This window comes from Pavona decussata, unplaced genomic scaffold (genome assembly GCF_977016875.1).
Source record: "Pavona decussata unplaced genomic scaffold, jaPavDecu1.1 SCAFFOLD_426, whole genome shotgun sequence".
Taxonomy (NCBI): Eukaryota; Metazoa; Cnidaria; class Anthozoa; order Scleractinia; family Agariciidae; genus Pavona; species Pavona decussata.
The window spans coordinates 410,311-432,563 of NW_028145783.1; the positions used below are offsets into that span (position 1 = coordinate 410,311).

General features: G+C 38.8%; 2 pseudogenes; both read right to left on the reverse strand.

Moving 5' to 3' along the window:
• Positions 1–11,455: 11,455 nt before the first annotated feature.
• LOC146450771 (uncharacterized) lies at positions 11,456–12,514 on the reverse strand (annotated as a pseudogene).
• A 3,814-nt stretch (positions 12,515–16,328) lies between these two features.
• LOC146450772 (uncharacterized) lies at positions 16,329–16,718 on the reverse strand (annotated as a pseudogene).
• Positions 16,719–22,253: the final 5,535 nt, after the last annotated feature.

Consider the following 22,253-nt stretch of genomic DNA (forward strand, 5'->3'; position numbering starts at 1 on the left):
CCGTTGATTTGATTTTTAAGGTGTTGTTGTAGTTCCTTTCCTTGATGAGTTTGCATAGGCCAGGGTCAATTTCTGTTTGTATAGTTAGCTTGAGTGTAGTAGTCTTGAAGTGTTCAGAGGTAGGGATGTAATTTGTTCCTTTGTTCGAAAGGTTGACAAAATCAGTTGGCAGGGTGAGGTTGGTGAAATTGTGGACCTTATCAGTGGAGATTAGTCTGTTTTTCTCAGATTGCAGTTTGTTTTGTCTGAAAAGTTAAGTTTCTGCCTCCAGATGTGAAAAATGGTGAGAGATGAATTAAGTTTGTTGCTGCGTGTCCTGAGGTAGTATCCGTGACATAAGTTTATTCTTTGGAGATGCTGAGCTCTCTTTTGATGCTTAGATTTTTTCTATTATTTAGTTTGATGTAAGAGAGGTTACAGTCAAGGAGTTTATTTTCGTTTTCCAGAAGTTAGATGTTTGAGAGGATTTCAGTTGTAGGTCTATCAGTAGAGGAAGAAGCGATAGTGTTGATTTTTCCTTTGTTGTTCTTGTAGGTAGTGGTTGTAAGCATTGATTTGATATTGAAAATCATTGCCATATTACGTGCTTTGGCTTTGGAGAGACTGTGGACAGAAAAAAATCACTCTTCTTTGCTTAAAATAGGATTTGGATTTTAATGATTTCCAAATCCAATGTCGATTGACAGTAATGCTAGGAGCTGTTTGTTATTGTCGTTCTGTTCTTGTTTTTTGTAGTTTTCTGTCAAGCTTGTATTTGATTTTTTTTCTTGTTTTACTTTCTTCGATAATATTGTATGAGTAGAGTTGTTGGTAGTAGGATCTTGGTTGTTCGTCATGTTTCCAGTTGGTGTTTTGTAAATTTGTAAATTCAAAATTTAATGAAAATTAGAGGTTGACTTTAGTGCTTTTAGTTTAAAATAAATATAAACATGTAATGAGTGTGTAAGCCGTTTACGGTCAGTTCCTACCATGGTCAGATCATTCCAAGTCAGATCGTTCCACAATGAAGTAAGATCATTCCACTTAGGAAGAGTCAAGAAAACATTCTTACTCGATGAAAATGTCATTATTGGTACCCGGTCATATTTGCGATGAAATTTAAATAGATACAGTCGAACCTCTTTATTACGGACACCAAGGGGACAGGAATAAGTGTCCGTATTATAGAGGTGTCCGTTTTAGAGAGGTAAGCCTTACGTGGATTTCGGTCTCTAAGGGACCAAGTGAACTGTCCATAATAGAGAGGTGTCTGTATTATAGAGGTGTCCATAAGGAGAGGTTCGACTGTACTACCCTTACTCTTCGTTCTGATTGATCATATAAACAGAGCTCAGAATTTTCACTCGAATAACACTCGTGGAGCGACAACCTAGACTCGATCTATCATGTAAACAGTTCATCGCCTTGATCGATCGTATGAGCATTATTCGGTCATGTTTGTAGTATAAAATCAATACGAGGATACTCTATCGATCCTGTGACTGACCGTCTGATCTTTCTGATCGTTTATGTAAGCAACTGAACTTACACTTGAATAACACTTGTGGAGTGATCTATGAACTATTGAAAATATTTTTTATCTGACCATTTCTAAGTGGAACGATCTGACTTTATACACCTTATTCCAAAATGGCGGCTGCCTCAGACGATCTGGGTCGAGTAGCACGAGGGCGAGGCATCAAGGGCCACGATTCAATGTTTACATGTGGTAGTATTGTTCGAAATATGCCTCAAAACGGTTGTGTTCCCGGGTGTAAGAAAAAAGTTTACAAAGAGGATGGCGTTAAAATATCTTTCCATAAGTTCCCTGAAGGTCAGAGAACTGCTCAGGAAATGGATAGTTGCCATACGAAGAGATGTTGCCAAAGAGTTTAGAGTGACCGATCATGCGGGGGTTTGCTCAAGACGCTTTCATAAAATTTTAAATGGAGTGATTATCTCACATCACTTTCAGGCCGTAAAAAAAGCTTAAAACCGACAGCAGTGCCGTCTATATCTTTTTGGAAGCAAGGTTCTCCGGTAAAGAGGACTGAGTCCCCGAAGAAAAGAAGTCCTGTAAAGCAAAAAACGTGGGGAAGGGGTCGGAAACAAGTACCGCGAACGCGGCAAATGAAAACACCAATTCCACCTGGAAACTTGTGACAGCTGGTGCTATAAACGAAAAGATCGACAAAACGTCCGATGTGCTGGGAGTCGACGATAGAGGCACGCAAGATGAAGGTATGTCTGAACTGTAAAAAGAAATAGAGGAGCTGAAAAACAAGCTTCAAGAAGAAAAGGAGAAAACAAATGCTCTTGTTATCAGGGGCACCCAATGGGAGTTTTTCTCTCAGATCCTTTGAAATGCTATTTTAGGCTATCAGGAGTGCCTTTAAAGCTCTGTAGATTCATTTAAAGCTGCGGTATAATATTTTTATCTGTTCGGTCATTCTAGGGGAACTTGAGTCTTTTTGAAATTACTAGGGCATTTTTGTCTATTTCCCAAAAAACTTAGGTCTTACCTCCTTTCCGAAAATCCTAGCTGACCTTTTTTTCGGTACCCGAAACGACATTTTTATCAATCTGAAAACACCAGGCCTTAAATTTCCCATATCACGAAAGTTCGAGGCCAAAATTATTTTTAGAAAATTGCAGGGCCTTCCGAACAGATAACTTTAAAATACTGAAACAATCCGTGGGTGCCCCTGTGTTATTCAGCTTAATGAAATGAAGCAACAACTTGTCAATTTCACAACATGGTGCGACAATTTTAAAAAGACATCTTTCTCTTTAAATCGGTTTAAGAATGATAACTCTATAGGATTTTACACTAGATCAGCTGATGGCAAAATATTTGATGCGTTGTACAATTTTTGTGACTCTGGTGAGGATGGCGCAAATATTCTGAGTTTAGATTCTGGTTGAGATGTTGCGGAGACTCTTGCAAAGGAATGTCATCGAAGGCACAGCTCGTTGAAAGGGAAGACTAATTCTTTCATCAGAGATGATCGCTGTGTTCGTTTATTATATACAGAATCAGGATTTTGATTTTTGTTTCCTGGATGGAGGAATATGTCTTTGCATTTGCCGCATTCGCGGTACTTGTTTCCGACCTCTTCGCCACGATTTTCCGCTTTACAGGACTTCTTTTCTTCGGAGACTCAGTCCTCTTTACCGGAGAGCCTTGCTTCCAAAAAAATATAGACGGCACTGCTGTCGGTTTTAAGCTTTTTTACGGCCTGTAAGTGATGTGAGATAATCACTCGATTTAAAGCGTCTTGAGCAAACCCTCGTATGATCGGTCACTCTAAACTCTTTGCCAACATGTCTTCGTATGGCAACTATCCATTTCCTGAACAGTTCTCTGACTTTCAGGGAACTTGTGGAAAGATATTTTAACGACATCCTCTTCGTAAACTTTTTTCTTACACCCGGGAAAACAACAGTTTTGAGGCATATTTCGGACTATACTACCACATGTAAACATTGAATCGTGGCCCTCGATGCCTCGCTCTCGTGCTACTCGACCCAGATCGTCTGAGGCAGCTGCCATTTTGGAATAAGGTGTATTGTGGAACGATCTGACTTTACTGTGGAACCATCTGACTTGGAACGGTCTGACCATGGAACGAACTTACCGGATACCGTGTAAGCAAGTAAGGACACCAAGGCCAATCAAAGTGTTGACTAGAACTAAAAGCTGTATCCCTGCTGTGGAGATACAATCTATCAAGTTGTTTGTTAAAGTAAACAGCAGATTCACTAGCAACCTTTTTGGTATTAATGGTGCCAAAATGAGAGATCCCTGTGAAAAATCACCCCCCCCCCCCCCCCCCCCCCCCGCTGATAAAATCAGCTGGGTAGAAAAGGGATGATTTGTATGTTTGATAGGGTAAAGGTTGTAAGTACAAAAAGGAAATAATATTTTAAATAAAATAGTTAGGGGTAAATTGAGTCGAGTGTGATTACTGAAATGCAGTGAACCCAACTCAATATGGTTTAACAAAGTAGATAAAAGCTCTAACAATGAAAAGAAAAGTGATATTAAGCCAAAGGAACCATAATCTTAATGAAATAAAATGAAAATGAAACAGAATTAGGTAATAATCCGGAAAGTTAATTAAAACATATTTCGCTCTTCTAGAAAATTTAAAGTTATCTTCATTCTTTTAGAAAATTTAACGTTAAAAAGGAAAAATAAAGAAAAAGAGTATGCGATAAAAAATTATGCAGGTGTTGCTATTTATTGAAATCAAGACTCAGTCTGTAGAGCTGTATGAGTTTTAAAATGTCAGGCTTGCGATTTCATGCCTGTTCTTATTTTATATCACCATTACCTTTCCTATCAGAATACCGACCATACTGAAACAACAGGTAATTTTTCGCTCTTGAACGCTTTTGGCAAGAAAAGAAGAAAAAGAAGAATCGTGATATTTCAAAGTCAACTCCAACTCGAACTTAAATCCTTACTCACAGTACCTTACTCCCTTAACTTAAACAGCCTTGGCATGTAAACTTCTGGGACGTTAACCTTCCACATCTTGTAGAGGAAATGTGATCTTGATAAAAGTGGTTGGCCAACCATCCTGTCTTGGTACGTTGCAAACACAGCTCTTTTTGAAAGGCAGGCGGGGATGGGTCTAGAGGAAGAATTTGACAAATGATCTGCATTGTGAGCAAAGTTCCTGAACCACTCCACACACCTGGAAATGTTTATTCCATAAACTGTGCACCATCCTTTTGCACAGATCTGAGTGCCGTCCACAAAGTGTAGGCCTTAAAAGGCTTTGTCTACACTCATTTGGCTTTATTTGTTTGTTTGGTTTTTTTTTGGCCAATACCACTCTCTTTTTCTTTAACCACCCTAAGGGGTATCTGTCTTATGCACTCTCTTTTGCAGCACTTCTCTTCAACATCCTTTATTATTTTACTTGCATCAGCCTTCTGTTCATATTTTGCTGTTGGGACATATTTTAATAAAAAAAAGTTAGTTTATTTACTGGAAACAACCAGACTTAAAGTAGGACTATAATATGCTGTATCCGGTCTCATTGTACATTAAAACTTGACTTTTTTCTCTATTTAGGTACTTTAATCCAGCTAAAGATACCAGAGAGTAACAAAAACTTGCATAGAAAGGATTATTTCTTAAATTTTAGGTATTAATAAATAAATCAGTTTTTCACAGAAAAAGTTCTTATTTTACTGTACCTGGCAAAGCCTTCCCCTTAGAGCCCTCCCCCTGAAACGTTAATGCAAAGCTGTTTTAATAGATTTTCCTCAGTGTCAGAATACTGAGCAAAAAACCTTTTCTGTCTCAATGTTAAACAAAAATTGCAAGGCTTGGATCTCAGGTCACACGCCCACACTTCAGATTATTAATCTGAACTCGTTTGACTGTCTCAAGTCACATGCACGCGCTTCAGGTGATAAATCTGAATTTGTTCATCTTCTCAGTGTACTGTAGATGTAAGATAAGGAACTTCATGAAGCGTTAATAAAAACCCCTTTGCTGTTCCAATAACCTTGTTTTAAACATGACAAGTGAAAGGACAAACCTTTTGGACTTTGAGTTGGACTTCAAGTTGTGCTTTGAGTTATAATTGAAAGGCAACTATATTATTGATAATAATTTGTAATTATTATTTATTATTAATGTTAATAAGCAGAAAGATAAAAAAAAGCTGGGCGAGAAACAGGAATTTGGGGCAATATTGGGATTTTTCATTTTTAACGATGTTTTAGGGAATGTTATCTATTTGTTATTATCAATCATCACTTTCGGTGATCATTATTCGTTTTCCTCTTTGTTTGTTGTTCGTTGACTGTGGGTGTTGTAAGGTAGCCAAGCGAAGGAATTGTCAGTAATGAGTTTGTTGGGATAGTCGAAGGCAGTCCAAGTGAAAAATGTTTGTGTATAAAGTAGTACTCATCAACTGAAGAGGAAAGTCGACTGAGGCGTATTGTCTCTGTCTTAATGATACCTTTGAAAGTGTGGTGAGGATGATTGGTTTAGAAATGTGGGTACATGTATTTGTGATGTGATTTCTGGAAAATTTGATAGTGAATTTTGTGGTAAATGAAATTGTAGTAGTTGAGTGAAATGGTAAGGTCTAGATAGTGAGTGGAGTGATTGTTGGAGGTGAAAGTGATGGAAATTTGTGTGGGATATGCAGATGATAGGTTTGTGGTCATTGTCAGTAAGCATGAATCTATCGCCAATATATTGACAAAAAATGAAAAGTCCAGTAGTGTCATTCTTAGAAATAACAAGAGTTCGCTTACGAGCAACACCAAGTCAGCAACTTGACGACTGTGGGAGCTGCTCAAAGCAACTCCCTTGGTCTGTTGAAAAGTCTTGTCACCTGAAATAAAAATGTTTTTGTCATCGATAAAATTGTTCAAATTAAGAAAAAAGTCTTTGTGGGGGATTGGTAAATTCAAGAGTTTGCAGCTGGTGATGGTGGCATTGATGGTGTCAGGGTAGGAGATGTTCGTGTATAGTGAAGTAACATCAAAAGTAGTTAAATTGTGGTTGGTAAAGTTGTCAATGTTAAACTGAAGTTCTGTAGTTTGTGAATTAGGTCTGTAGAGTTATAAGTTAACTAAAATAGTATGTTTCGTTCTGTAAAAAGGTTTTCCAGTTGCAGAATGATATTATTAAGTTCGTTGCCCAGTAGTCGTGAAGGGGTGGATGTCGCGTTCCCAGTACCGCAGACACGGGGTGTTGTGTACTGGAGTTCGCCAGGTCAACCACAGTGAAGTACACGGCAAGGGCAGCAAGACTAATGCGTTTATTAGGATCAGGCTGAGCCGTCTATTTACAACACTTGCGGTGAAAACTAAAAAGAATACAATTGTCTAAGTCTAAAGAAACGGAAAAACTACGAATTCAACGCCGTAAAAAACGAAAGGAAAGAATACATGGAATTTTACAAGCGTAACTTACGTTTGATCTTGACTCCGGGGTTGAGAACAAGTTACTCCACGTTCTCTGAGAGACTCCGTTAGAAATAGCTCCGTGAACTCCTTACAGTTCGAAAACTCCTCGCAACTGAGAAACGTGCTTACAGAAAAAGGATCTTAATACATGTCTTTGACGTAAAGGAAATAATAATGAAAAAAGCTTTGTGCGGCTAGCCAAAAAACGGATATTCGGTAATCATGCAATCAATAAAACAAAGCTACAAACATAAGAGAACAAATAGTCCCTGAGTGTTTCTAAAGTGCATTGTTCTTGTCAGGAACGTGACAGTGGAAGTTACCCAACTGTGAGCGGTAATGATTGGTCGACCAGTGAGTTTGCTGAGATTGTGTGTGGAAGCTGTGTCATCGAGTTTGTGAACTTTGGGTAACAGTTTCATATAAGGTAGTTGTAGAAGGTTGGGTGTGACAGGACGTAACAGTTGTGTGTGGTTAGGTGTAAGCAGTTTGTCAAAGTAAAGTTTCAGTTTCTTTTGTAGGTTGTTGGAGTTTGTAACAGTTGTGTTAAAATTAAAATTGTCAACTTGTTGGTAGGTAAGCAGTGTCCTTAAAATGTTTGTTGTATTCATCAGTAATCCAAGAGATAGACACAAGTGTCCATCCCATGTTTTTGTCAGATTTTGTGAGAATGGTGTCTGGACGATTGTAAAAACTGTGAATGTAATTGAGTTATGATGGTGTAATGTTAAGGTGTTGTGGCTGAAAAATAGTTTGCAAATTACTGGATTGAAGATAAACGTAATAGTATAAGCAGTGGTATTTATTACATAATCAATCAAATGTAAATTAAAATTGGGTTGGCTTTGTTGAGCGTTAAGTAGTTTTGTGTACGGCTTGTGGAGATTCTTGATACCCGTTGATTTGATTTTTAAGGTGTTGTAGTTCCTTTTCTTGATGAGTTTGTCAATTTCCGTTTGTATAGTTTGCTCGAGTGTAGAAGTCTTGAAGTTTTCAGAGGTAGGGATGTCATTTGTTCCTTTGTTGAAGAGGTTGACAAAATCAGTTGGCAGAGTGAGGTTGGTGAAATTGTTGATCTTATCAGTGGAGATTAGCCTTTCTTTTTCAGATTGTAGTTTGTTTTGTCTCAAAAGTTTAGTTTCTTGCTCCACAATGAAGGCATTGTTCTGTTCACAGAGGTTAATTTGTTCTTGAAGATGTTGGAGAAAAATACAGAGAGATGAATTAAGTTTGTTGATGCGTGTGTTGAGGTAGTATCCGTGACATTGGTTTATTCTTCGGAGATGCTGAACTTTCTTTTGATGCTTCGATTTTTCATTAAGTTTGGTGTTAGAGAGTTTACAGGAAAGTTTCCGCTCATGTATATTAATAATGGCTTACTAGATGAACGTGAAACGGAAATGATGAATGTGCGGTGGAGAATTTTTTAATTCAATTTTGAATCCCGCAGGAGCAGCAAAGAGAAATCCTGTGCACAATGTCTTGCAAGCCTTATTTGTGGCGAGCCAGCCCTGGAATTCGGGATGTAACCATTAACTTGACAGTTTCAAGAGACAATGGTGCAAAAAAACAACGGTTAACAGACGTTTTCAACAGTTAAAAAAACCACCCAGTACTCGTAATAAGAATGAGAAGTCATTTCTTTTAATATAGAACGTGCTAAATGTCTTCACGTTAATGGTATGGAATTAAAGTATTTTGCGTTATTTAGAGTTATGTGTAAACAACGGAAGAAAGGTAGATGTTATGGCAAGAAATGGACGCATTTTCTCTTGCAGAATGTAAAATACTAGCGTGATGTAATTTTCTGATTATTACTCGGTCAGAATAGACTGCTTTCGTGTCCACAGTTGCAATAACAACAAATGTATATTGAATACAAGTATTAATACTTAGTGCGTCGTCCTTTTCCAGTAATAATGCCATCCATAGTGTCTATAATCTTGGAAAGTTGTACATTGTTCTAATTACACTTGTTGAAAATTCATTGAATGTCTCACGCACAATGTTAAATTCTAGAGTCTGTTTTCTCAACTTTTTGTTTAGAAGATGAAAGAAAGTCTCGATAGGAATCATATGTCAGGGCTTCGAAACAGTATACATAATGGTTTTGCCCTGTTCACTTTAAAGACTCTTCTAAGAAGACCAGAATTCTGGTTCGGTGCATTGTCTTGTGCAAACAGGAAAAAACCACTCTTGTCTGCTCTTGCAAACATAGAATCAAATTTTCCATTAACAAAGGAGGCAAATGAGTGGCTGTTCAGATTATCATATGCATAACACAATCACTCCTTCACCGTAACTTATGGCCACCATTAATCTTAAAATGCGACCTCCACTTTCCTCTTTGCATCCTTTAGCCGTGCTTTCCTGAATAAGCCCTTCGCATGCTCTCCTCCATACTCTCCGTTGTGGCGCTCTAGCTTGATTCGCCTGATTTCTTTTGTAATGAAAACTAGCACCATTCAAATAGAAAGCAACCGTATTGTTCCAAATATCCAGAGAGTGGTTATTTTTAATGTCCTTTGCAAAGTCAAGGCATTGACGCAGATAGTGGTAGTGCGTTCAGATAGCGGTTGCCTTCCTGGTGCAGAAACGCCTAACAGTCCTACTGCTAACCTTGTTAGCCTTTAGACCAGCCTGCACCATAATCCCACTCAAAGAAAAACGGCCTTCCTCTTTTCGTTGCGCTTGTACACTGCAGAAAATTTTTCTCTAGTCGCACACGCACAACTTGCTCGGACGTCCTCCTGCGCCTTAAAGTGGGCGAGTCTGTTTCACGGAAATGAACTTGTCTCGAATTCTGTAGAGCAATGTAAGTGGAATGTTGCATTGTTTTATTATCTCTACCGCTGGTAATATCTTCTACTGCGTCAAATATCCAATGTACACCTTTCTTTGCGAGTCAATTGCGCACATAAAAACCATTGTATTTCCCATTGTTAATAAATGGCCAAGTGTCAAGATAATGCCTCTCTTTGCGTAATAAATTAGAACCATTATCTCCGCGATCAAAAACCAATTAACGGCAATATTCCTGGACGTTAGTTAGTACCCAATGTCCAATTACATATCAGTCAAAATCAGTAAAAAAGTAAAAGCCAAAATTAATTGTAAAAAGGACGCAAAAGGATGATTTATAAAACATCAAACCCTTAATCATGAGGGTGTCTATAACTGTCTAGAAATTGAAAGACGAGAAAAGACTGAAAACGTTTATTTTATGTTTTTTAACCAACGAAGACGTTTTTGTCCATAGCTGCAGTATTCGCCCCTTCTATACAATGAAAGCGGATAATTTACAATATGCCTTAATTAAGACTTACCTTCATGCCTACACCATATTTTCTAGATAAATAGCTTTGTATCGCAGCTGCTTGGTCCTCCATTGAAGTTGACTCGGCTGAGAATGAAGTGAACACATATCTTGCTTCCTCCCTGTTGAAATTTGGAGTATCTGCCGATACTTTGGACTGGCCGTCCTCTTTTTCAAACCAGTTGTCAGAGTCATGTTGAATGGTTGCAGAGCTCTTCACAAAATGAGCAGCAGCTACAGCGAGAATGAATTTTCAGGAGGAGGAGGTAATAAATAGGATGACAAATTAGTTAGTGAGTCAAATTTCTTGAGCTGGTTTCAAGTCATCTAATTAACGAACAGAGAGAAGGTGAAGATTTTTTCTTCTCTGCAACGGATCTCAAGAACGCTGGACAAAAACTGGCGAATCTGGAAGATGAGGAGTTGAAGGTGTGTACAGCTGTATGAGTTTTGAAATGTCAGACTTGTGATTTCACGCCTGTTCACATTTTATATCACCATTACCTTTCCTATCAGAAGGAAAAGAAGAATCATGATATTTCAAAGTCCAACTCCAACTCGAACTTGTATCCAAACTCGACAGTACCTTACTCCCTTAACTTAAATAGCCTTAGCATGTAAACTTCTGGGACGTTAACCTTCCACATCTTGTAGAGGAAATGTGATCTTAATAAAAGTGGTTGGCCAGCCATTTCTTCTTGGTACATTGCAAACACAGCTCTTTTCGAAAGGCAGGCAGGATGGGTCTGGAGGAAGAATTTGACAAATGATCCGCATTGTGAGCAAAGTTCCTGAACCACTCCACACACCTGGAAATGTTTATTCCATAAACTGTGCACCATCCTTTTGCACAGATCTGAGTGCCGTCCACAAAGTGTAGGCCTTAAAATGCTTCGTCTACACTCATTTGCCTTTGTTTGTCTGTTTGGTTTTTTTGCCAATACCACTATCTTTTTCTTTAACCACCCTAAGGGGTGTCTGTCGTATGCACTCTCTTTTGCAGCACTTCTCCTCAACATCCTTCATTATTTTACTTGCATCAGCCTTCTGTTCATATTTTGCTGTTGGGACATATTTTAATAAAAAAAGTTACTTTATCTACTGGAAACAGTCAGACTTAAAGTAGAACTATCATATCCGGTCTCATTGTACATTAAAACTTGACTTTTTTCTCTATGTAGGTACTTTAAACCAGCTTAAGTTGATCAGCAAATGATTATACTTGTGTACAAAGTTTGTACCAAGAGACTTCTATACTATGTCAATCTGTAAGCCAAGAACACTTTGGTTTCATTCATTACCCTTATACATTAATCTTTATGTTAATAATAATATTATTACTATCGTTTAAAGCAACGACTAGAACACCTAAAAGTTCAACTGAACAAATATAGTTAAACCAATCTTTTCACTCGATCACAACAAATGTTTAAAACATTTTGAAGTAAATAAACAAATGGTACCGTACCAGTACCTGCCCACTTGATTTCTGAGCCAAGATTTTTTCCTATTTCTGAACTTTTGAAAATATTCAAAGCAATAATTGCTTCAGAATAATTCTTAACAATACTACATGAAACAGAACGTTAACAAATCTAACAGGTTAATTTCCCTTTTCCAAAAGTTCAAGCAGAGCCTGACTTTGAGTTTGTTGTTGTTGCATAAACATTTGAAACATTGCTTGAAATTGCTGTTGCTGTTTGTTTATTTGTTGAAGCATCAGGGATTGTTGAGAAGCTGTGTTTTCTTCCTTTTTCTGTTTTAAGTCAAGCTCCTGTTTTTTCAGTTCACATTCCTTATCTGATGCCTCCCTCAAGTATTCGAGAGTTTCATTTGTACTTTTTCTCTTCTTTCTTGGTACATCACTACCAGCTCTTTTTGTTGTTTTTGACAGACGTTCCACTGCCTTATTTCTCGCGTCTTCTGCTGAAGCTTTGTCCTTTGCTGCTTTATCCTGAGACTCCTCAGTGGCCTTTTTCTGACTCCTTTTCTTAATCGTCCCTTTGTTCCAAATAGCTTTCCATTATTTCATCCATTTCTGTCTTCTCTGCGGAAATTCCAGAGGCATTTCTTTCAAATCTCTCTTTCGTTTTGAAATCTCGCTCCAATATCGTAAGTCTGTCCCTACTAAATGAACGCTTTTTTTAATTGTTTCAGACTTTCTGCGATCCGATTGAAGCACTGCCCTCTTTCTCTGCTACCGGCCTTGTATTTCCAAAGTTCAAATAATAAAATTTCTCTTCCAAGCATTAGGTCATGCTCTCCAGTCCATTTCATCTCAGGAGTCCTGTCGTAAAATGAAAAACACCTTCATATAAACCAGTGTCAAAGAAAAATAGAGTATTTTAAAATCATTTCAAAAACTTGCATCTACTAGCAATAAATTAAAGACAGCAGTCATTTAGCACAATATTGAACTAATAGCCATGTGTAATAAACAAGTTTCTTCAATCTAATTGGCAAACTAATTACTATCCATGGACACAATGCATATCCATTTTAGAAACTGTAGAATAGAATTGAATTCCTTTTTTCAGGTACAATATAATTTTATGGAACTTAAGAAAGTTATTAGGTCATTATGATGTGTAAAAAATTTGCTTCTCTTACTTGTCGGATGCAAAACTTCGGTCTGAATTTTTTCACTCAATAACAATAACAAGCTTATTCTTTTTAAAAATATCTAGATATTGGCTTACGTTACTGATAGCTATAGATAATGCATTTGGGATTACTTTACAGACGAAAATGTTGTGATTTGACGAATACTATAAGCTATGAAATATAAGAAAACATATCTCGGCTATTTCCTTTTAGAAGATCAATCGCCAAATCAATCATATATTCCAAATGTAATGTCTGGCTGCGATTTCTGTGAAATCCACGTGAAAATCACAAAAACAAACAAAGCAGCACAGGGTTAACTTGAATGGCCTTGAATTTTCTGCATTGTTCTCGAGTCTGTCTCAGATCTTCAATGAAGATATGTTTTTCGTAGGTCCAAAAAGTCATTTTCATCAAAAAAAAAAAAAGAAATTTAAATACTTGTAAAAATAGAGTATTCTGCTCTGGCAGCAACATCCTGCTCCATTTCGGAGCGGTACGTGTACATCAGACTAGGCAGATATTCACTGAACATCTACAGAAATAGCTAATGCTATGCGAGGTGCGAATCACAATTTATTTTCGTTTTGTCTTGGATTTATTATGATTTTTACTTCTGTTATGTATTTCTTTAGAGTTGCTGATGATTCCTGCTTTACAAAATAACAACAACAATAACTTTATTTGTGTAAAAGTACTTTAGCATGCCTGCTAATGAGGTATTCGCGCTGTTGCTGTAATAATTTGGTTGGATATCGTTTGGAAAAACTTAATGTCCTTGGGATAACACTTTAACGGAAGAAAACCCATTGAGCCCTTTGTAACCTTTTGAAACCTTTTCCAAGCGTCACAAAAATCACAAAATCTATTTGAGCACCGAGTCTATGACTTGCAGTTAAACTTTACAAATGTCAAGAATTTTCTTACGCAGAACTCTTCTCTCTTGCGCCTAGTTCGATTTCCTCGCTGTCTGAGCCATGATAGCTGCCATCACTCTCATAATCATTGTCATCACTTTCCGGCTGCTCAGCATTTTCATCTACAGGTAACTGTATTCCATCAGCTTGAACACGCTTCAATTTTTGCAAATAACACTGAACGCTTGCATCTTTAAATATAGTGGCTTGGGAAACCTGTACGGCTGAAAGTAAGTATTACATTTTTGTTAGCATACTTCGACTCATTTATTTACTTATTTATTTATTCCATAAAAGCTACGGTGTAAGTCAAAGGTTAGATTATCGTCTTGGGCATATAAACAACCCAACATTTTTTTACATTTACATTTACCATATTACAAGAATTCCCTCTCTACAAGCTAAGGCTTTAATATGCTTGGATTCGGTCAGGTTCGTAAGGTTCTAGTTTCAGCTCATAAACCCCACTCTTAAAAACATTGAGACTTGGGGCTGTGGCTAATGTGGTGGGCAAACTGTTCCACTGCTTTATAGTTCAGTCTAGGTAAAAAGCTGTATTAAAGATAGGTTTTCTTTTCGTAGGGAATTCTAAAGGATTTGACTTGACTATTTCTAAAGTGCCTCGTAAGTGGTATAAGTTCTTTAGAAAGATCAACTTCAACTAGGTTATTTACAATTTTTCATGATGCATAAAACTGTTCATTTCATTTGTCTTGCCTCGCACAGGAGTTTAGAATTAAACATTGCAATGAAATTACCTTTACTTCTCCTTGAAGGTCCCTTATAACTCTTCTGAGTGGCCTTCGTGCAAACATTTGGTACTTTCTCAACAATATGTATTGATGAGCTGCCATTTGCGCTCTCGTTCTCTTTGAGCTCCCTCGTAGATGTAGAGTTTTCCTCGACAACCTGCACTGCTGCTTGTAGCGACTGAGTGACAAATAAATTAAAATAGTACTACTGTAACAACTTGGTCCAAAGTTCTTACGCTGAAAATTACAAACAAACCAAAAGACCATTACCATTACCAACGAAGTATCACTGCTTAAGTTTACCCTGTGTGCACGAAGTTTTTTAAGAGCTTTGCTCTTCCCGCGCGGGCTTTGAGTTGTAGGTGTCTTTGGTGAGGTAGAACGGCATTTCTTTTTTCTGAAATTTATCTCTGGTTGCTGTTGCAGGGAGTCAGTCGAAGTGTCTGGAGTTGACTGAATAGACGATACAGCCTCTTTCCGTAATAGCAACTTCGAACACAAGCCGCTCATTTTCGTATAATAATTTTAATGTTTCAGATATGCCATACTGGAAAATGATTTAACAGACATTGCATGGCTTCTGCAAGAACTGGAGAATAGTGCGGCAGCTTCAGAACACAATGTGAGATATCAACTCACTTCCTCAAACTTAACAAGCATAGTAAAGTCCATGGATACAGAATATGACAGAAATGAACTAAAAGCAACAATATTTGCAACCCAAAGCCGTAAAGACGTGGAAGCTTTAGGGATCAAAGCTGATAGAGCAGTGCACTTTCTGAAGAATAGCTTTCAAGCAGCTGAAGAATGCCAAAATGCTCTAGTTACAGCAGGAGATATGTTTGAACTGCGACTCAAGCACAAAAAAGAAGTCATTGAGAAGAAGATACATCAAATAGATGAGAAAGTCGTTAAACTTGGAGACCTGTTGCCTAAGTTAAGAAGACAGAGATTTAGATACTGAAAAGTGTATGCTAAAAGATAGCACAGCCCGCATTACTAATCTATAAACCAAACAAGAAAGTTCTTGCAGCAATGCAAACGAAAATTAGCCACACAACTTATTGAAGAGAACCGAATAAAAAGATGCAAGATCTGTTCAGGGGTACACCCCCAATTGTTGGACAGTGATGATAAGGAGTACATGAAAAGAGCCAGCGAGGAAAAAGCACAGCTCGTGGAAGACGGCGTGATTGTGATCTTTACACAAACAAATGTGTAAAGAAGAAAGATTTCCTTTCAATTGGAAGCTACCATTTATACAGGAAAGGGAAAAAGTTGATCAAAAGTGCTACCACGGTACCGAACAGAGGGAGACCAAGAAACAAATCATCCCGAGCTGCCAAGGCACACCTGGGGAAGTGGTTGTTTGGCTCAAAGAAACCATCAAAACAGAACAAGTATCAAACGAATGTACCCACCATCAATATGCTCAGCATATTTATGAAAAAGGAGAGAAAGAAGGCCTAGTCATTTCTATGGTCGACAAAGCCTACCTTCGTCCTGGAACAGATGTTGGAATGAGATGTCAAAACTACGAGAATTTGTGACGTTGCTGATGAAGAAAAACGAAGAAAGCTGCCCAGCACGATTTTAGCATTCCACAAGTTCATATTACCCCATCCTCATTTCGCTCATGGTTGGACATGTTGCAAACCGACCAAAGCACTACATAGGAAGTTGTGGTAGCATTTGGGCGTCAGATACCATGTTTATACGAAGAGAACTTCCACAACTTTTGGAATTTCAAGAAGACCGATGCAGAACTTGTAGCATTCAACTTTGAAGATTTTTCACCCATGTTCATGAATGTGCATTCTACTTTGAGGATACCACCATGTATGAAAATGTCATGGCATGCGCAGACAATTTAAATTGCTTGGAGTCTGTGGCTTCCACCGGGAAAGATTCTTCCAGTGCGCAAATCTCCTCAAGAGCTTGGTCAAGGTCTGAAGCGGGCTCTGCGTCAGTTCCAGACGAACTTTCTTTCTCTCAAATTTTGCACGTGAACTTTTCCTTGATCAATTTTAATCGATCTCGCACTGAACGCATGGTCACACGGAATTTTGCTGTTTGACAGTTATTCAGGCGATTTGAAATTTCTTCCCAAACTTTACCTCTCTCGACCGTTCTTTCTCTAAACCGATGAGGTTGACTGACGAGTATTTCACGGCAGAGTAGGACATCATGCTCTTCCTTCCATTCCATGCTCGCTAATTCTCTAAATAAAGACGAAGCAAATCATGAAAAAATTGCTTGCTCCGCATTTGGCGCTTCCAAGTCAGAGCTCAGTATAAAATATCACGTCTTTCATTTATAAGGCGAACCGGCCGAGCATACAAGTTCCTTTTTGTTTTGGAAAGCAAGAAAATTTCGAATTCGTGCACGTGTTTAAGCCAAATGCTTCGCCGTAACTGCGATGCAAAGTGAAAATGGTTATTGATAATTTCAACCCTCTTCTTATCGCTTTATTGGTAAAAACAAGGAATCACAAAGAATGTTCATGTAATGGGATTCAAAAAGTTGAAAATATATCAAAATTTATGGGAAAATCATGAAAACAGTGCACACGTTGACTGGTGGAAGCTAAAGCCCTCTTCTCATGTCCTCAACACAGGCTGGACCGCAATCTGCGTGGACCAGGCATGCGCAATGTGGTCTACACGTTAATTTACTTCCGGTCAGCCGTCCGGGTATCTTAAACTCTCTACTGATGGTGATGACAACAATGACTGGCACGACAACGAGTATGATAACAGGAGCAGATCACAATGTAGTTCTCCAACAAGTTTAACGTTCCAGCCAAGAGGAAGGTCATGATGACGATGAACAAGAAGTGAATGATGACATAGAAGATGAATTCTGTTCAAGAGTGGGGACAACGTGTTACAAAATTTGATCTCAAAGATTTTTTGGAGATTCTGACTAAAGTGGCAAGTCAATGTTCCCCATGTAGCTATCCACATAACTGATTTTAGTTGACGGGTAAGTCACTGGTTTTCTTAGTGAATAAACACTTAGGCGGATTTAAAAGATGTCAGTATTAGCAGAAGATTTTATGTAAGTGAACATCTTGTTCTCTTGTCACTTTTCAAAGTTGAACGTAGAACCCTTCATTTCTAAGGACCAACAGAAATATAATTCAATGTCATATGTGATAAGAGACCAAGGATTTCTCACCCACTTCCTGTCAAATCTTTAGTAAGATTTCCAGACAGTTATGTAATTGAACCAAGCAAAACAGCTCTTTTGCCAAATCTCAGACAGAGATTTCCAGGCGGTTTTTTCAGAACAATACAGCTCTGTTTACCTCTGAAAAATATTGACAATACCATGAAACAAACAGGCAAGAAGTCCAATCACTTAAACGGTCAACGAGCGGATGGCCTGTTCAGCATCTCTTAGTGTGGCTTCACATTGTTGCAGTTCCTCTCTGATACATCCCAACTGCTGATCTGCAAAATTTGCTCTCTAGTATGAGAGACCATCTGTATAGTAAACTAACAGTTCCTCGTTTGCCTGGATAGCCCTCTTCACCTTCAGCCAAACATTACTCTTTCGTTTTGCAAACACACAGTTAACTAGTTGATTTATTAACCTGGCAAACTTTGATTTTATCAATGCGAAGGGGATGGTGCCCTCATTTGCAATTCTTCCCAGACCTGTTTCGTACTGATTTTCTGCACCATCCAAATCCAAGGGAAATCCTGGCCCTTCAACAGTAATCAGATAATCACCTGACCAATTGCCATTGTGACAACGTATGGTTGTTGTTGGTGCGTAGGAGCAAATGAAAGTACCAGCTGGAATCGGCTTCACTGTAAACAACCCATCACCTGTTGATTTCCTGCCAATTCCAACGCATCTGCTCTTTCTCACTTGGATGTGCCCTTCTGCTGCAGATAGAGACGAATTTTGCTCCCTTGGGCAGGTCCTCTAAAAAGAAACAAAGGGATAGTTACATACGACCATTTTTGTTAGGCTTGATCATTAATATTCCTCAAGTAACAGGTGTTACGAAACGCGCAACAATATCTCTCTGTTAGTAGGCTCAACCTGTAGGAAACCCGAATATCTTGAGACGTGCAGAACGTATGCTCAGTCACAAATTAAAAGTACGCACCGTCCTTAACTCTAGTGCCTCAATTTTACTGATAATGGATACGTCTGAATTTTATTGGATAGACTAAACGGCTTTCTTGTTTTCATTTTCAGGGGAAAAAAGAGTTCCTCTGTTAATGTTAGGTTTTACCCGTCCAGTTCAATGTAACATTCATGCGGAGGACTGCTGGCTTGATGAGGTGATATCACATGTTGATTTGCTTTCTGCCTGGTAAAAGAGTAGACCTGTTCTTCAAAGGCCTTTCCTGCCAAGGGAACTTCCCAAGTAGGTGGCCTCCTTACATAACCCAATCAGGATACCCTGCTAGTCGCAACTGGTCAAGATCAACAGAAGCGAACCAGAACAAGACTACATCCTCGGAGCTGTTGATCTCAGTTCCAATGATATGGTTTCTGGTCAAACCACAGTACAAAGGTCCAATGTGGTTTTCTCTCGCTATCCTTTGAAGTTTCAACATTCTGTTATCTTGGCAATACCCGGTGAACACGTGACAATGTCCGCTTACAACGAGTAAGGCATTCAGACTTAGATAAAAGGGCCTATCTTTGCTTGCAAGCCTGGGATCAAAAAAAAGACATTAAAACCGCTTTTTCGGCTGCGTTGAGACTTTCGCAATTTAGGGCGATTGCATCTAGAATACGCAGCTCGCTGTCTTACAGAACTGTCAAGAACTCAAACCAGAATTTTTTTAGGGGTCTGTCATGGAAATCCTTGGGCTCTTGTATTCCCTCTCATGGCATCTGATAGCAAAACTGTGTTTTCCCTTTACACACAAATAAGTCTAGCAAAAATTGAACTCCAAGTAACGACAAGTGGCCCTTAAATTGTTCCAGAACTTCACCTGTGTCTTTATTCCTGATATAATGAACAGGAAACAGTTCACGTGCATCGATGCAGTTTAATCTCGTGTACGTTGTGTTTCGCAAAGGGCTTTCGCTTTCAGGATCTACCCCTAGTGTAAGCCCATTACTATCATTTACGACCACAGTGTTAATGTCAAGGGGTGGTGAAAGATTCAATTGACCTCGTTCTGTTATAGAAGTATTGTATGCACTTCCCTCTAGACTTGCGGTGTGCAGATCTTCTTCGACTCGACATTCCCTCAGTATTTCGTCTGGAACCGTCTTTTAAGCGTTGTTCACTTCCCTACTAGTAGGGTGGCTGACAGGCTCTTTCAAGAACGTAAGAATTGGAAACTGTTGTAGATTTCGGTGTACGGCCATTGACTCAATCAAGGAAGATGCTGACACTTCCGCTATTTGAGGCTTTCGTCTAAAGTTCTGGGAATCCGGAAGATCATCTTCATGTTCTTCCCTCAGTGATTGCTCTTTCATTGCCGTCCAGAGAAGTTTTCCCACCTCTTCTGTTTGTTGTCGTGTGAGCTGAAATTTTTGCTGGATGGCTAATCGTAACTTGTTAACAACCTAAGCAGAAAGAAAATATTGCGCATTAATCGTAAAAAAAGAAAAGCAACAAGACGTCATTTTTATGAATTCAGAATTCATTTCGTTTTTCTTTTCAAATTCAATATTTAAAGTGGACAGCAAAGAACAATAGAACAAAAGGATTCTGGTAGTCATAGTAAAATGACGTCAGTGAAAATGTCCTATTGTATATTTAGAGCGATTTTCGTATGACCTTGAAATGTTTACGTGTGAACAGAACGCAAACAATAGACTAAACGAACAGAAATCTAGCCGCTTGATTAGATAGGGTCTAGTCAAATTTTCTATCGAACATACACAAACGCGCGCGGATTTTGATTGGTCTTGCGAACATGCAATGTTTTCTAGCGAACAGCTAGCGAACTAAAAGTAATTTTTTGATTTTCCTGTCGCTACTTCGCGAGATACGGTCTCAAAACAAGCAGAAATGCCAGACTGGAAGCAGAACAAATTTGAGGGGGTGTACAAATTTGGAGCGGCATATCCGATGCAAAAGAGGTATCAGATTTTAAAAGACTTCGCAGCAACTGGTAGTTTTTCTGCCAGTGCGCGTGAAAACCGTGTTAGCTACAACACTGCACGATCGATCTGCGACAAATTTGTAACGACTGGCGATTGTCAACCTGGAGCGAGAGGACGGCCAGACTGTAAAATGCAACCCTTCATGGCAGCCTACCTGGAGGCTATGGTTTTGGTAAATCCATTTTTGTATCTAGACGAAATGCAAGACAGGCTGATGACTGATCTGAATTTATTACCAAACGAAGTCCCGTCGGTGCCCGTAATTTGTCGAACTCTTCACGAACTTAATTTATCAAAACACAAGTCCACCAAGGTCCCTCAAGAGCGGTTTACGCCATACAACTTGGTGAGAAGGCGAGCTTTTGTCCAGTGGTGGGACCGTCAAGACCCAGCGAAATTGTTTTTTGGGGATGAGACGGCCTTCAACAAACTGACGGATGTGCGATCTTCGGGTTGGTGCAGCGTCGGTGAAGTAGTTTCTAGTGTCGAACCGAAGCAAGACGTAAGAGAAAAAATCTCCGCTTTCGCAGTGGTAGGCTACAATGAAGGAGTAGTTAATTGCTACCCGGCTGCCGGTAGTTTTAATGCCGTTTCCTTAACAAACGCCATCGACCATCATTTCCTCCCGTACTTACCAAGAGACAGTTTCCTTGTTCTCGACAATGCTTCAGTGCACAACGACGTTGCTGTGCAGAATGTTTTGTCACGCAAGAACATAACTCTCGTGAAAATGCCAACATATTCTTTTGACTTTAATCCCATTGAAAGCATTTTCGGAATTGTCAAAGCCAATGCTTTAAGGACACCAGGTTCTATCCGTGAAAACGGGATGGTGAGCATCATAAATGCTTTTGCAGGTGTAACTGTTCCGGTAGTGCAGTCATTTTACCGAAGAAGCTGGCAAGTCGAATTCTAGTTGGAACGTCATGATTTTGATTGTTCTTGCCAGCTTCTTCGGTAAAATGACTGCACTACCGGAAAAGTTCACCTGTAAAAGCATTCATGATGCTCACGATTATTATTCTATTGACCCTCAGTCTGCAATCTATCCCTGACTTTTGAAAACAAGCGAAATATGACTCGCCAAACTTTGATAAAAATATTGTCAATTCAATATACTGCATACGAAGGTCTGTTGCGTGCGATCACTTTGTACTTCAATAGTCATGATCAGTTGTCTTTGTTTATTTCAGTACTAGTCCAATATAAAGCTTGAGATTTATATGCAGTGGTGATGGCAGACTTTGGGTTATAAAGTAACCATAAGAATAATTTTTACAGGCATTTTATTTAAATCGCATGGGCGAAGTAAAATTGAGGCATTGTACTTGTTTATAATATTAAACAAGGAAGGAAAAGCTAAATTGCACGAAGCTAAATCAAGGGGGCGAAACGAAATACTCATTCCTAAAGTCACACACACCTGCACGCACACCCAGACGGAAAGATCGAGCAAATCCTTAGGTTTACTAAACAGGGGAACGTGAAAATCTAAAATAGTAAAACTTTATTTACCTGTTTTAAGTTTTGGCTTCACGCGGAGAGTTGCTGGACGGTCCACAAAACAACACTCTATCGCTAACAGCAAAGCAACTAGTCCAAACAAACTCAAAGAGGTCATTTTTCCCGTTTAAGGCGATCCTCTTCTGTGTG